This window comes from Pseudorca crassidens, chromosome 4 (genome assembly GCF_039906515.1).
Source record: "Pseudorca crassidens isolate mPseCra1 chromosome 4, mPseCra1.hap1, whole genome shotgun sequence".
Lineage (NCBI taxonomy): Eukaryota > Metazoa > Chordata > Mammalia > Artiodactyla > Delphinidae > Pseudorca > Pseudorca crassidens.
In genome coordinates this window covers 13,960,108-13,975,596 of record NC_090299.1, presented here as the reverse complement: position 1 = coordinate 13,975,596, position 15,489 = coordinate 13,960,108, and the positions used below count along the sequence as shown (strand labels likewise).

General features: G+C 37.8%; 1 protein-coding gene across 4 annotated transcripts in view; it reads left to right on the top strand.

Annotated features, from left to right (window-relative positions):
• Positions 1 to 15,489, top strand: part of LARP1B (La ribonucleoprotein 1B) — a 130,722-nt gene that overhangs the window by 74,795 nt on the left and 40,438 nt on the right. The window lies entirely within an intron of this gene.

Here is a 15,489-nt window from a genome sequence, read left to right as displayed (position 1 = left end):
CCCACTACCTACCCATTAGCTGCTTTATCATCTCATAGCCAATTTTATTTCACCTTGACTCCACTCATTCTCTTTACCTCCCACTTGGATTATTTTGAAACAAACTCCCAATCATATTATTCATATTTTTTCATTCCTAAATATTTCTGTACGTATCTTTGATAAGATAAGGACTACCTATTTTACACATAAATAAGCCAGTACCATTATCACATCTAAAATTAACAGTAATTCCTTAATATAAAATATCTAATTGGTGTTCAAATTTTCTCATTCATCACTTAAAAAAAAAATCAGAATCCATATAAACTCCAAACGTTGCAGTAGGTTGATATGTCTCTTTTAGTGTATAGGTTCATACTGTTGTGTTTTTTTTCCCTTGAACTTTATTGTTGTAGAAACTAGATTGTTTGTCCTGTAGAATTTCTTACATTCTGGACTTTGCTGATTGCATCCCATGGTTTCATCCAACCATTTTCTGGTCCTGAATTTTCTTTAACTGTGATTTTGATACAGAGGCTTGATCAGATTGAGGCTCATATTTGTGCAAGAATATGTCATATGTTGTGTTGAATACTTATACCAGGAGGCACATAATGCTCGATTGTCTCTCTTTGGTGTCTCTCTGTGATAATCATCGCTTGAAGGTTTATTTCACAAGGGGCTTCAAAATAGTGATAATTCTATTTTCATAATTCCTTCTTAATTTAGTAGATTACTTCCATAAGGAGGATTTCCCTTAATTGACTATTTGTTTTTCCTGAGATAGAGTTCTTATAGGAAAGGGAATAAATGCTTTATTCTTTCACTTTGTTTACTAGTTTTCAAAGTAATGAGCTGGTTCTCTACATCTTTCTTTGCTGACCAATGAGGAGGTTTTTTGGGGTTTTTTGTTTTATTTTAAAATTATCACTATGATCAAAACTATTAGAGCTCATCAAAAAATTTGGTAAAGTTGCAGGATATGAAATTAATATACAGAAATCGGTTGCATTTCCATACAGTAGCAATGAACTATCAGAAAGAGAAATTAAGGAAACAATCCCAATTACAACCCCATCAAAAAGAATAAAATACCTAGGAATAAACCTACCTAAGGAGGTGAAAGACCTGTACTTGGAAAACTATAAGTCACTGATGAAAGAAATTGAAGACAACACAAACAGATGGAGATATATACCATTTTCTTGGATTGGAAGAATTAATATTGTTAAAATGACCATACTACCCAAGGCAATCAACAGATTCAATGCAATATCTATCAGAATATCAATGGCATTTGTCACAGAACTAGAACAAATAATTTTAAAATTTGCATGGAAACACAAAAGACCTGGAATAGCCAAAGCAATCTTGAGAAAGAAAAACAGAGCTGGAGGAGTCAGGATCCCAGACTTAAGACGATACTACAAAGCTACAGTAATCAAAGCAGTATGGTAATGGCACAAAAGCATACATACAGATCAATAGAACAGGATAGAAAGCCCAGAAATAAACCCACGCACATCTGGTCAATTAGTCTACAACAAAGGAGGCAAGAATGTACAGTGGAGAAAAGACAGTCTCTTCAATAAATGGTGCTTGGAAAGCTGGACAGCTACATGTGCAATAATGAAATTAGAACATTCTCTACATCATATACAAAATAAACTCAAAATGGATTAAAGACCTAAATGGAAGACCAGAAGCCATAAAACTCCTAGAGGAAGACTTGGGCATAACACTCTGTGACATAAATCACAGGAATTTTTTTTGCATCTTTCTCCTAAAGCAAAGGAAATAAAAGCAAAAATAAACAAACGGGACCTAATTAAACATAAAAGATTTTGCATGGCAAAGGAAACCATCAACGAAAGGAAATGACAACCTACTGAATGGGAGAAATTGTTTGCAAATGATATGACCAATAAAGGGTTAATATCCAACATATATAAGCAGCTCATACAATGGACCATCAAAAAAGCAAACAACCTGATTTAAAAAAGGGCTGAAAAACTAATAGACATTTTTCCTAAGAGGACATGCAGGTGGCCAACAGGCACATGAAAAGATGCTCAGCATTGCTAATCAAGGAAATGTAAATCAAAACCACAATGAGGGCTTCCCTGGTGGCTCAGTGGTAGAGAGTCCACCTGCCGATGCAGGGGACACGGGTTCGTGCCCTGGTCCAGGAAGATCCCACATGCTGCAGAGCGGCTGGGCCCGTGAGCCATGGCTGCTGAGCCTGCACGTCCGGAGTCTGTGCTCCGCTATGGAAGAGGCCACAGCAGTGAGAGGCCCGTGTACCGCCAAAAAAAAAAAAACAAACCACAATGAAATACCACCTCACACCTGTCAGGATGGCTGTCATCCAAAAGAACACAAATAACAGATGTTGGCAAGGGTGTGGAGAAAGGGAACCCTCCTACATTGTCCGTGGGAATGTAAATTGGTGGAGCCACTGTGGAAAGCAGTATGGAGGTTTCTCAAAAAACTAAAAGTAGAACCACCATATGACCTGGCAATTCCAGTCCTGGGTATATATCTAAAAAGACAAAACACTAATTTAAAATAAAGACACATGTACCCCAATGTTCATAGCAGCATTATTTACAATTGCCAAAGTATGGAAACAACCTAAGTGTGTATCAACAGATGAATGGATAAAGAAGATGTGGTATATAGAGATATACAATGGAATACTACTCAGCCATAAAAAAGGAAGAAAATTTTGCCATTTTCAGCAACATGGATGGACTTGAAGGACATTATACTAAGTGAAATAAATCAGAGAAAGACAGATACCCTATGATCTCACTTATATGTGGAATCTAAAAAATACAAACTAGTGAATATAGCAGGAAAGAAACAGACTCACAGATATAACGAACAAACTAGTGGTTACCAGTGGGGAGAGGGAAGGTGGGAGAGGGATTATGAGGTTAGGGGATTAAGAGGTACAAACTATTATGTGTAAAATAAGCTACAAGGGTATATTGTACAACATGGGGAATATAGCCAATATTTTACAATAACTATAAATGGGGTATAACATTTAAAAATTGTGAATCACTATATTGTACACCTACAACTTATATACTATTGTACATCAACTATACTTCAATTGAAAAAAGAGAAAATTATCACTCTGATCTCATAAATACATTAGATGGGTTTTACTCTACTGTCTTATTGATACTTGGGCCAATTATCAGTTTATTGACTTTTAGCTCCAAATCCACCTTTCATTGCTTTGTTCTGTGATAATAGAGTTGGACTCTTTTTTTAAAATACTATTTTTTCATTTGTTTATTATTTTTGGCTGCATCGGGTCTTAGTTGCGGCACACGGGATCTTTCGTTGCGGCGCATGGGCTCTTCATTGAGGTGTGCGGGCTTCTCTCTAGTTGTGCCATGTGGGTTTTCTCTCTCTAGTTGTGGCGCACAGGCTCCAGAGTGCATGGGCTCTGTAGTTGTGGTGCGCAGGCTCCAGAGCTCATGGGCTCTGTAGTTTGCGGCACATGGGCTCTCTAGTCGAGGTGAGCAGGCTCAGTGGTTGTGGCGTGTGGGCTTAGTTGCTCCGTGGCATGTGGAATCTTCCCAGACCAGGAATTGAAGCTGCAGTTCCAGTCCCCTGCATTGGAAAGCAGATCCTTTACCACTGGACCACCAGGGAAGTCCCTGGAGTTGGACTCTTAACTGTCTTGTTTGCCAGGTGGTTGAGCTTTGTCAGTACTCTAGTTGCTACTGAGTTGGTCATTGTTTCTAGGCCTTTTCTATTGAAAGAGCTTGGAAATTTTTTAAGGAAAATTATGTTACAAATTTGTATTGATAGTTTTTGTTCAAATTTAGGATTACAGATTTTAATTTTAATTTGTTAGATTTTATATTTGTACGACGTTTTACTTATGTGAAAAAAATATCATTCCTAAGCACAGTAACAGAATTGTTTATCCTATGATATAGTAGCTTCAGAATAACAATAATATTAAATAATATTACTATAAATACTAAAGGAAGCTTACTTTTAAAAAAATTCTTCAAATTTTTAAGCTTTGAAATTTTAAAAACTTTATACTTTTAAACTTTTTTTTTTTTTTTAACATTCTTAGGGTATTCCACTAAGGATGTTTAGTCTAATTACAAGATTTTTTGTGTTGTTTAATTTGAGTAAATTAAAATTGATAATTTATGCTCCTCACCACATCATAGAATTAAAGTCCCAAGAGATGTATTTTATTTAATTAATTAATTTACTTAAATTCCCGGGATCTACTTTTAACTTTCTTTTTTTTTTTTTTGCGGTATGTGGGCCTCTCACTGTTGTGGCCTCTCCCGTTGCGGAGCGCAGGCTCCGGACGCGCAGGCTCAGCAGCCATGGCTCATGAGTCTAGCCACTCCGCGGCATGTGGGATCCTCCCGGACCGGGGCACGAACCCGTGTTCCCTGCATCGGCAGGCGGACTCTCAACCACTGCGCCACCAGGGAAGCCCTACTTTTAACTTTTTAATAAATTCTGCCATACAATACAGTTTTAAAATTCAGTGACTCAAAGTGATTTAAAGTTATTATTGAAGTCAGAGTTAGTGTGTGTAGTTTTTTCATGATAAAAGAAGTGACCACATTTTAAATAAACGAAGATTTCATGTTAGTATCTTTGTTCAGTTTGGCACCTTGGACTATACCCTATGAGAACTATTAAAGAGATATGCAGGGCTTCCCTGGTGGCGCAGTGGTTGAGAGTCGGCCTGCCGATGCAGGGGACGCGGGTTCGTGCCCTGGTCCAGGAAGATCCCACATGCCGTGGAGCGGCTGGACCCGTGAGCCATGGCCGCTGAGCCTGCGCGTCCGGAGCCTGTGCTCTGCAACGGGAGAGGCCACAACAGTGAGACGCCCGCGTACCAAAAAAAAAAAAAGAGAGATATGCAAAGTCTTGGAATAAAGTACAGATTACACTCTCGTCCCCTGATAATCTCAATAATTTTTATTGTTAACTGGGCAGATATACTGCTCTGTGCAAAGGGAAAAAAGATAGTATCCCATTTTCAAAAGGAAAGAAGCATGGAGGATATGGTTCACAGCTACAAAAATACATATGATTCATTTGAAAATGGAGCCGTCTTAAAGACAGTGATCTGGTCAACCATCAGCACCTTCCATTGCCAATAAGTAAATATTCTCCCGTATGCACAGTTCAGATTGCATCATATCTACCACTCTTCATTTTACTCATTTTACTTAATATCATCCCATGGGCATCATTCCCAAGTTGTTAAGTCCCAAAGAGATAAATTTAACAATGCATAAAAGTAACAGAGAATTATAGGGAAGAGGGACTTCCCTGCTGGTGCAGTAGTTAAGAATCTACCTGCCAATGCAGGGGACACGGGTTCGATCCCTGGTCCGGAAAGATCCCACATGCTGCAGAACAACTAAGCCTGTGCACCACAACTACTGAGCCTGCGCTGTAGAGCCCATGAGCCACAACTACTAAAGCCTGTGCACCTAGAGCCCTTGCTCCTCAAAAAGAGAAGCCACTGCAACGAGAAGCCTGCACACCGCAATGAAGAGTATCCCCCACTCGCCGCAACTAGAGAAAGCCCTCGCGCAACAACGAAGACCCAATGCAGCCAAAAATAAATAAATATTTTAAAAAATTAGAGGGAAGGGGCATGGGGAGATACAAACTACTATGTATAAAATACATAAGCAACAAGGATATATTGCATAGTACATGGGAATATAGCCATTGTTTTGTAATAACTTTAAATGGAGTATAATCCATAAAAATATTGAATTATGTTGTATGCCTGAAATGAATATAATATTGTAAATCAACTATACTTCTATTTTAAAAAGTCAATATGAAAAAAGATTAACATCAGTAGAAAAAGTAGTTGACAAAACATAAACTGGAGCTTCACATAGACGAAAACTGTATGGCTGGTAAATATGAAAAGATATTATACTCTACTTTGCTGCGATTTGCCAGTTAAAACCATGGTGACATATTATAGCCCAGCAGTTTCACTTCAAGAGATACTGTTGCAAATGTTTACCAAAAAGAACATTTATAGCAATATTGTTCATAATATTAAAAAAAAGAAAACTAAAAAAATACCCATTTATAGTAGAATATAATATGTGGCATATTCATAGAAAGGAAGAATATGCAGCAGTGGAAAATGAACGAACTAAAGCTACATGTGACAAAATGGGTTAATCATAAAAGTAGAGGATGTATCAATTTAATGCCATCATATAAAATTCATGGATACATGCATAGCCTGTAGAAACCATGAAGAGCAAGGGGAGGTAAAAATAAAAATTAATGTAGTGTTTAATGCCTGAGAAAAGGGAGGAATCCCATTTGGAAAGTCTGCAAATGGGTTTGCCTGAATCTGTAATTTATGTATTAGCATAGTTGGTGGATTTGTGAGTACCAACTCTATGTTTCTTTTAAATATTGTCTTCCTGGGTTATAAGTGATTAAGCTCTTTAAGTAAAGTCTCAGATATTTACCAAAAGATTTTTTTTTAATACAGTGTTTTTAGAAAGCTTAATTTTTTTCCATACTTAATTTCTTGTTCTCATTTTCATTTCTAAATCAACTGTATTTTTAAATCTATATATACATTTATTAATCTTCATGTGCTATAATCTCCAATTAAAAAAATATGAGCAGAAAGAATAAGCAAAAATTAAGAATAGAAATCAGTATATTGCTATGATAAGAAATGTTGAATAGATTAACTTTCAGTTATGAAGACAATTATAGATTAGATTTAAAGAATATTCAGCTCTGTGCTGTTGGTATGTCATAAGTATACAGAATGATTGAAAGGCAAAAGGATGCAAAGTGCTATAAAACAGCGATGGTAATAAAAAGAACTGCTATTGCTATTACAAAATAGAATTTAAAGCAAAAAAAAAAAGTGTTGGGCTTCCCTGGTGGCGCAGTGGTTGGGAGTCCGCCTGCCGATGCAGGGGACACGGGTTCGTGCCCCGGTCTGGGGGGATCCCACATGCCGCGGAGCGGCTGGGCCCGTGAGCCATGGCCGCTGAGCCTGCGCGTCCAGAGCCTGTGCGTCCGGAGCCTGTGCTCCGCAACGGGAGAGGCCACAACAGTGAGAGGCCCGTGTACAGCAAAAAAAAAAAAAAAAAAAAAAAAAAAAGTGTTTGTTTTCACTGTCTTTAATATCTATCTTCCTGTTTATCCCCTATACCCGATTCAAACAGGCTTTTGCCCCTCACACCCCAAATCAGCTTTTGATAGTGCCTCTAGAGATCTCTGTGTTTAAGAGGGGTCATATCAATCATCATCTTCCCCAACAGCATTGGATCAATCATTCTCTGTCTTGAAACACATTCTTCCTATACACTATTTACTTAGTTCTCATTGTACTTCAGGGAGTCTTATTTGCTGGTTCTTCCCCATTTCCCCAAGCTTTGGATGCTTTAGCACCTAGTCTTCAAGTCTCTTCTCTTTCTGATCCTAAATAACTCCTCAGGTAATAGTATTTAGTTTCATGGTTTTAAATAGAATCCTTATACCAATGAGTGTCAAATTTATGTGTACAGACTCCATCCTATATTCCATATAAATAACCAACTGTGTAGTCAACAGTTTCACTTGGATATTTTATAAACATGTCAAACTTTGTATGTTCAAAATCCAAAGTCTGAATTACCACACCTTTCCAAGGACTTCTCCTCCCAGACTTCTACATCTGTATAAATGTTAACTGCATCTTTCTAGTTGTATGGATAAAAAAAAATCTTGATGTTATCTTTGATCCCTTTCTTTTTCAACTTCTATTTCTTATTCCTTCTTATTCCTTTATATCAATTGCCCTTTAAAATATATTCATAACCTAACTACTTCTTACCTTCTCTACTTCTATCACCCTGGCAAAAGCCACCATCATTTTACCACTGGTTAATTATAATAACTCCTAATCTGTCTCTTTCCTTTCATTCCACCTTACAAGGATCCAGAGTTATCTTCTTTCTTTATTTTCTTAAAAAAAAATAAAGTATAATTTATATTCAGTAAATTTCACACTTGTTGGATATACAGTTTTGGGAATTTTGACAGATGCACTCATGTAACTACCACCTACTCAAATTATAGCACAGTTCCATTACTCCCCACAAATTCTCCCATGCTTGTTTGTAGTCAACCTCATGCCTAGCCTTTGGCAGCCTCTTCTATTTTCTACTCCTATAGTTTTGCCTTTACCAGAATATCATATGAATGGGATTGTATAGAGTGTAGCCCTTTGAGTCTGACTTCTTTCACTTAGTCTAATGCATTTGAGATTCATCCATATTTTTGTGTGTTATTTGTTCCTTTTTACTGGTAAATAATATTCTGTTACATGGATGTAAGCATTAGTTGAAGAACGTGTGGGTTGGTTTTAGTTTTGGTGATTATGAATAAAGATGTTATAAATATTTGCTTATAGGTTTAGATGAGACTATAAGTCTTCATTTCACTTGGGTAAATACTTAGTGGGATTGCTGGGTCATGTGGTAAGTGTATGTTTAACTTTATAAGAAACTTTCTAATGGTTTTCCAAAGTGGCTGTGTCATTTTGCATTCCCGTCAGCAATGTATGAGGATTCCAGTAGCTCCACGTCCTCACGAGCACTTAGTATCGTTAAGTTTTTAAAAAATTTGCCATTCTAATAGGTATGTATTAGTATCTCATTGTGACTAAACATGCTGAGCATCTTTTCATGTGGTTATTTGCCATCAGTATATCTTTGGTGAAGTGACTGCTCAAATATTTTGACTTTTTTTGAGTTTTCTTACTGACCTTTGAGAGCTATTTATTCTGGTTCAAGTCTTTATTACATACGTAATTTGCACATATCTTCTCCCAATCTAGAGATTATCTTTTCATTTTCTTAAGAGGACCTTTTGGGAGTTCCCTGGTGGTCTAGTAGTTAGGATACCGTGCTTTCACTGCCATTGCCTGAGTTCAGTCCCTGGTTGGGAAACTGAGATCCTGCAAGCCACGTGGAGTGGCCAAAAATAAAAAAAAGAGTGCCTTTTGAAGAGTAGAACTTTTTTTTTTTCCATGCTGCACGGCTTGCGGGATACTGATGTGAACTTCTTATTTTTAATGATGTGCAATTTAAAATTTTTTTTGTGGATTATGCTTTTGGTGTCTAGTGTCTAGGTAAGAAATCTCTGCTTAATCCAAAATCCAAAGATTTTCTTTTTCTTTTTTTTTTTTGAGCAGAGAAAGGTTTATTGCAGGGCCATGCAAGGAGAACAATGGCTTGTGCTCAAAAGCCCAAACTTCCTTATGGTTTTCAGGGAAAAGTTTTTATAGGCAGAATTTGGGGTGAGGGCTGCTGGGTTTGGGACTTTCTTCTGACTGGTTGGTGGTGAGGTAACAGCGCAGTGTTCTAGGACTCTTGTGCTGAGCCTGAAGTTACCGTCTTCCACCTGGGTGGGACCTTAGTTCCTGTAGAAGTACTCAACAATATATTCTTTTGTTTTGTTTTTTAAAGTGTGCTTACACTGAAATACACACTTTATTTATTTATTTAGTTTTTATTTTTGGCTGTGCTGGGTCTTCGTTGCTGCATGTGGGCTTTCTCTAGTTGTGGCGAGCGGGGCCTACTCTTCTTTGCGGTGCTCAGGCTTCTCATTGTGGTGGCGTCTCCTGTTGTGGAGCACGGGCTCTAGGCACGTGGGCTCAGTAGTTGTGGCTCAGGGGCTTAGTTGCTCCGCGGCACACGGGATCTTCCCAGACCAGGGCTTGGACCCGTGTCCCCTGCATTTGCAGGCGGATTCTTAACCACTGCACCACCAGGAAAGTCCTGATATATTGTTATGTATATTCTTTAAGGAGAAACGAGGACCTTGCCCCATTCTGCGCTATTGTTTCTTGATGCTCCTCCTTTGTTTCTGCATTCCCTCACTTCCTTGATTAGCAGCTGCTTGAATCTGCCCTTTGGAACTCTGGGAGGGTCTAGGAGGCTGAATGAAGCCGATTTCCTATATACAAGAAATGGGGGACACAAAGAATTTGTACCTGGGAGGGCCCCATAGTGTTCTGCCCAATTTCAGTCCCCCCTTTTGTTTGCTACTCTTCAATCTTGAGAAAGCGTGTTGGACAAGAAAGGGAATAACATTTTGGACAGAGAGCTTAATCATAAACTTGGCAGAGAAACTTGGTTTTAGGGGACTCGATTTCAATCACCACTCCTGTTTCAACCTTCCTCAAATCTTTCAGGGAATGAGGTGACAACCACTCTAGCTACTTCCTCCTGAAATGGGGTGTAGTCCTGCCTTGATTTGGGGAATGGACACCGAGTTGGAAATATTCCGCTGTTCCAAGTCCTGGATCTGAATCTTGTCTGATTAAGATCTCAATCCTTTGGTCTTCCATTTTCGTGCAACGGACCCAATTAGAAGTAGGATGAGTGACAGCCGAAACTTTAATAGATAAAATAGATCTCATTCCCTGAGGAATTCAGGAGAATAAGCCTGAAAACCAGTCTGGACCTGACATTTAGAGGGAGACTTGTAGCCAGGTAGCCAGTTGTCTAATTTTATTTATTTGTTTGCTTGTTTGTTTATTTATTTATTTATCAGCTGTGTTGGGTCTTAGTTGCGGCACATGGGATCTTTCATTGCAGTGTGCGGGCTTCTTGTTGTGATGTGCCAGCTTTCTCTCTTGTTATGGCGCGTGGGCTACAGAGTGCACACGCTCATTAGTTCCAGTGCTCTGGCTCTCTAGTTGTGGTGCGCAGGATCCAGAGCACATGGGCTCTGTAATTGTAGCACGTGGGCTCCCTAGTTGTGGTATGTGAGCTCAGTAGTTGCGGCACATAGGTTTAGTTGTCCCGCAGCATGTGGGATCTTAGCTGCCCAACCAGGGATCAAACCTGGGTCCCCTGCATTGCAAAATGGATTCTTAACCACTGGATCACCAGGGAAGTCCCCTGGTTGTCTAATTTTATACAAGTAGGTTTTAACTTCTTATGTGGCATTTACGTATATGTAACAGGAGCTATTGGCCACAAAGATTTTCTGTTAGAGGCTTTATAGTTTTAGCTTTTACATAATTCAGGTTTCTATTCAATTTTGAGTTAATTGTTTTTTTCTTTTTGGTATATGATATAAGTATGGATGTGGATATCCAGTGATTTCAGCACCATTTGTTGGAAAGTTTATTCTTTCTCCATTGAACGGCCTTTTGATCTTTGACAAAAACCAATTAACTATATGTGTATAGATTTTGGACTCTATATTCTGTTCATCTTGTCTCTATTTTTATCCCTTTGCCACTAGCACAACTTGATAACTATAATCTTAAAATCAGTATATGTCCTCCACCTTTTTTCTTTTTTTAAAAAAATGTCTATTCTAGTTTACTTGCCTTTTTTTTTGCCTTATTATGTCCATGTTTTTTTGTTTTGTTTTTTTCTAATATCTTTATTGGAGTATAATTGCTTTACAATGGTGTGTTAGTTTCTGTTTTATAACAAAGTGAATCAGTTATACATATACATATGTTCCCATATCTCTTCCCTCTTCTGTCTCCCTCCCTCCTACCCTCCCTATCCCACCCCTCTAGGTGGTCACAAAGCACCGAGCTGATCTCCCTGTGCTATGCGGCTGCTTCCCACTAGCTACCTATTTTACGTTTGGTAGTGTATATATGTCCATGCCGCTCTCTCACTTTGTCACAGCTTACCCTTCCCCCTCCCTATATCCTCAAGTCCATTCTCTAGTAGGTCTGTGTCTTTATTCCTGTCTTACCCCTAGGTTCTTCATGACATTTTTTTTCTTAAATTCCATATATATGTGTTAGCATATGGTATTTGTCTTTCTCTTTCTGACTTACTTCACTCTGTATAACAGACTCTAGGTCCATCCACCTCATTACAAATAGCTCAATTTTGTTTCTTTTTATGGCTGAGTAATATTCCATTGTATATATGTGCCTTGCTCACTAAGCTTAATCATTTCTAGCTTTTGATTTAAAGTGAGAGACGCATGACTCTTCCTTTCACTTGAACACTTAGAAGCCTTTGTGGATTATTAATTGGCCTAATTTCAATATTTTTGTGTCTCTGAGAATAGGGAGCCCCAGGGAGAGGGAAAGAGATGAGGGAAGAGTTGGTTGATGGAACAGTCAGAATATACCCATTTTCAATTGTTTACTGTCTTATATGGGTTTTGTTCATGGTACCCCCCAAATAATTACAATAGTAGCATCAAAGATAACTGGTCACAGATTACTGTAACAAATATAATAATGGAGAAGTTTGAAATATTGTGATAATTACCAAAATGTGACACAGAGACATGAATGAGCAAATGCTGTTGGAAAGTGGCACCAGTAGATTTGCTGGATGTAAAGTTGCCATAAACCTTTAATCTGTAGGGAATTCCCTGGCGATCTAGTGGTTAGGATTCCATGCTTCCATTGCAGGGAGCGCAGTTTTGATCCCTGGTCAGGGAACTAAGATCTCACATGCCACATGGCCAAAAACCAACAACAACAACAAAACACCTTTCTCTTTGTAAAAACAAAAACAGAAACGCAATGTCTTCGAATTGCAATAAAGCAAAGCACAATAAAACAAGGTATCTCAGTAACTCTTCTTTCACGCCTGGTATTTGTAATTTGTGCTACCTTTCTTTTTTTCCCTGATCAATCTGGCTGGAGCTATATCAATTGATCGATTTGATAAATTTTCTCTTTTTAAAATTTTATTTATTTTTATCTTTGGCTGTGTTGGGTCTTCGTTGCTGCATGCGGGCTTGCTGTAGTTGCGGCGAGCAGGGGCTACTCTTCGTTGCGGTGCATGGGCTTCTCATTACGGTGGCTTCTGTGCATGGGGTCTAGGCACGCGGGCTTCATAGTTGTAGCTCACGGGCGCTAGAGCGCAGGCTCAGTAGTTGTGGTGCATGGGCTTAGTTGCTCCACAGCATGTGGGATAGTCCCAGACCAGCGCTCGAACCTGTGTCCCCTGCATTGGCAGGCAGATTCTTAACCACTGAGCCACCAGGGAAGTTCAATGATACATTTTCTAAAGAAGATTTGTTTTCATTGATCTACCTTATTATTTCTCCCAGTAGTATTATTTTCTGCTCTAATTTTTATTTTTCCTTTTTTGTTCTCCTGGTTTGGGTTTATTTTGCTCCTCCTTTTCTGGTTTCATAAGGTAGAAGCTTAGATAATTTATTTGAGAAATTTCTTCTTTCCTGTTATAAGAATTTATTGCTACAAATTTCCTTTTAAGCACTATTTTAGGTGCATCTCACAAATTTCAATGTATTGTTTTTTCATTTTTATTCAATTCTAAATATTTTCTAATTTCTTTGTATTTTTCTTTGACCCATCAGTTATTTGGAAGTCATTTTGTTTAATTTCTAAATATTTGGGTATTTGCCTGATATGTTATTTTTTTAAAAAATATTTATTTATTTAGGCTGCACTGGATCCTAGTTGTGGCTTCCGGATCTTCGTTGTGGCCTGTGGGCTTCTTAGTTGCAGCATGCAAACTCTTAGTTGGGGCATGTGGACTTCTGAGTTTGGCATGCAAACTCTTTAGCTGTGGCATATTTTTTAAGAGGGAAGTTTACATTAGTCATTTGAGACTTTTCTAATATAAGCATTTAATCCTATATGCTTTCCTTTAAGCACTATTTTAACTTCATTTCACAGATTTTGGTGTGTTGTGTTTTAATTTTCATTTTTTCAAAATATTCTCTAATTCCTCTTGAAACTTCCTCTTTGATCCATGAACATTTTGAACATGTTTAATTTTCAAGTGATTGGAAATTTTCCTATTATATTTTTGTTATTGGTCTTATTGATATATAGTGTCATTCCATTATGGTCAGAGAACATACTTTGCATGATTCAGTTCTTTTAAATTTGTCAAGGTCTAATTTATGACACACAGTATTGTCTGTCTTAGTGAATGTTCCATGTGCTTTGACAAGAATATTTATTCTGCTGTGGTTTTATTGTTTTTCGTTTTTTGTTTTGCGGTACGCGGGCCTCTCACTGCTGTGGCCCCTCCTGTCGCGGAGTACAGGCTCCGGACGTGCAGGCCCAGCGGCCATGGCTCACGGCCGCAGCCGCTCCGCGGCATGTGGGATCTTCCCGGACCGGGGCACGAACCCGTGTCCCCTGCATCGGCAGGCGGACTCTCAACCACTGTGCCACCAGGGAAGCCCTATTCTGCTGTTTTTGAGTGGAGTATCTACAAATTCTTATTAGGGTCAGTTAGTTGATTGTGTTTGTAAGTTCTATTCCCTTGCTAATTTTCTTTTGGCTGCTAGCTCTATTAGTGAGAGAAAAGTGTTTAAGTCTCCAACTGTAATTGCAGATTTGTCTGTTTTTCCTTTAATTTCTGTCAGTTTTTTCTTCATTTATTTTGAAGCTCTTTTTACTAGGTGTACTACACCCTTAGGTTTATTGTGTCTTCTTAGGATTTGACCTTTATATCAGTTTATACTGCCTTCTTTATTCCTGTTCATTTTATTTGCTCTGAAATCTCGTTTATCTAATTTTGATATAGCCATTCCAGCTTTTTCTTGATTACTCTTTGTATGGTATGTGGTGTGTGTTTTTTCATCCCTTTACTTTTAAGCTACTTATTTCATTATATTTGAAGTGAGCTTGTTATAGACAGCATATAGACTGGTCTTTTTGTTAAATTCAGTCTGAAAATCTGTCTTTTAATTGGTGTGTTTAGATTGTTTACATTTAATGTAATTATTCCTATGTTTGGATTCAGATTTTGTTTCTTTGTTTCCCTTTCTCTGCCCTGTTTGGGTTACAGTTGACCCTTGAACGTCTAGGGGGTTATGGGTGCTGACCCCCCCACATAGTCAAAAATACTGCTATCTCTCCCTCAAAAACAAGGAATTGATAAATGACTCACCCAAGGATAAGAAGCTGCAACAGTTTGAATAGGATCAGGACTCAAACCCTAGTTCTTTTGATTCTACATACTGTGATCTCTAATTGAACACAAACTTTTCCCACACTTAGTTAATTTAAAGATCTTTAAAATGAAAATACATGTCCTATATTTATTGAAAAAAAAATCTGCTTATAAGCTGACCTGCAAAATTTAACCCCATGTTGTTCAAGGGAAAACTGTCTATGTAATTTTTTTAATTACATTTTAATTTATCTAGGGTGAGTTTGGCCATATATGCCTTTTTTGTGTAATTATTTTTTTAGTAGTTCCTCGAGGGATTAGGTTGCTCTAGATACACTTAACTTTTCATTTTATTTAGAATCAATATTTTACTACTTCAATAGGAACATAGAAATTTTACTTACATATAAGTTTCTTTGTGGTATAGTCTTGAAAATAAATTGAAAATCCTATCAGTGTTATATTTTTTACTTTTAACTATCAAGTATGTTTTAAAGAACTTAAAAGGATAATAGTCTGTTATCTATATTATACTTTTACCATTCTCTTGCTCTTCCTGTATTTATGATGTTCCAAGTTT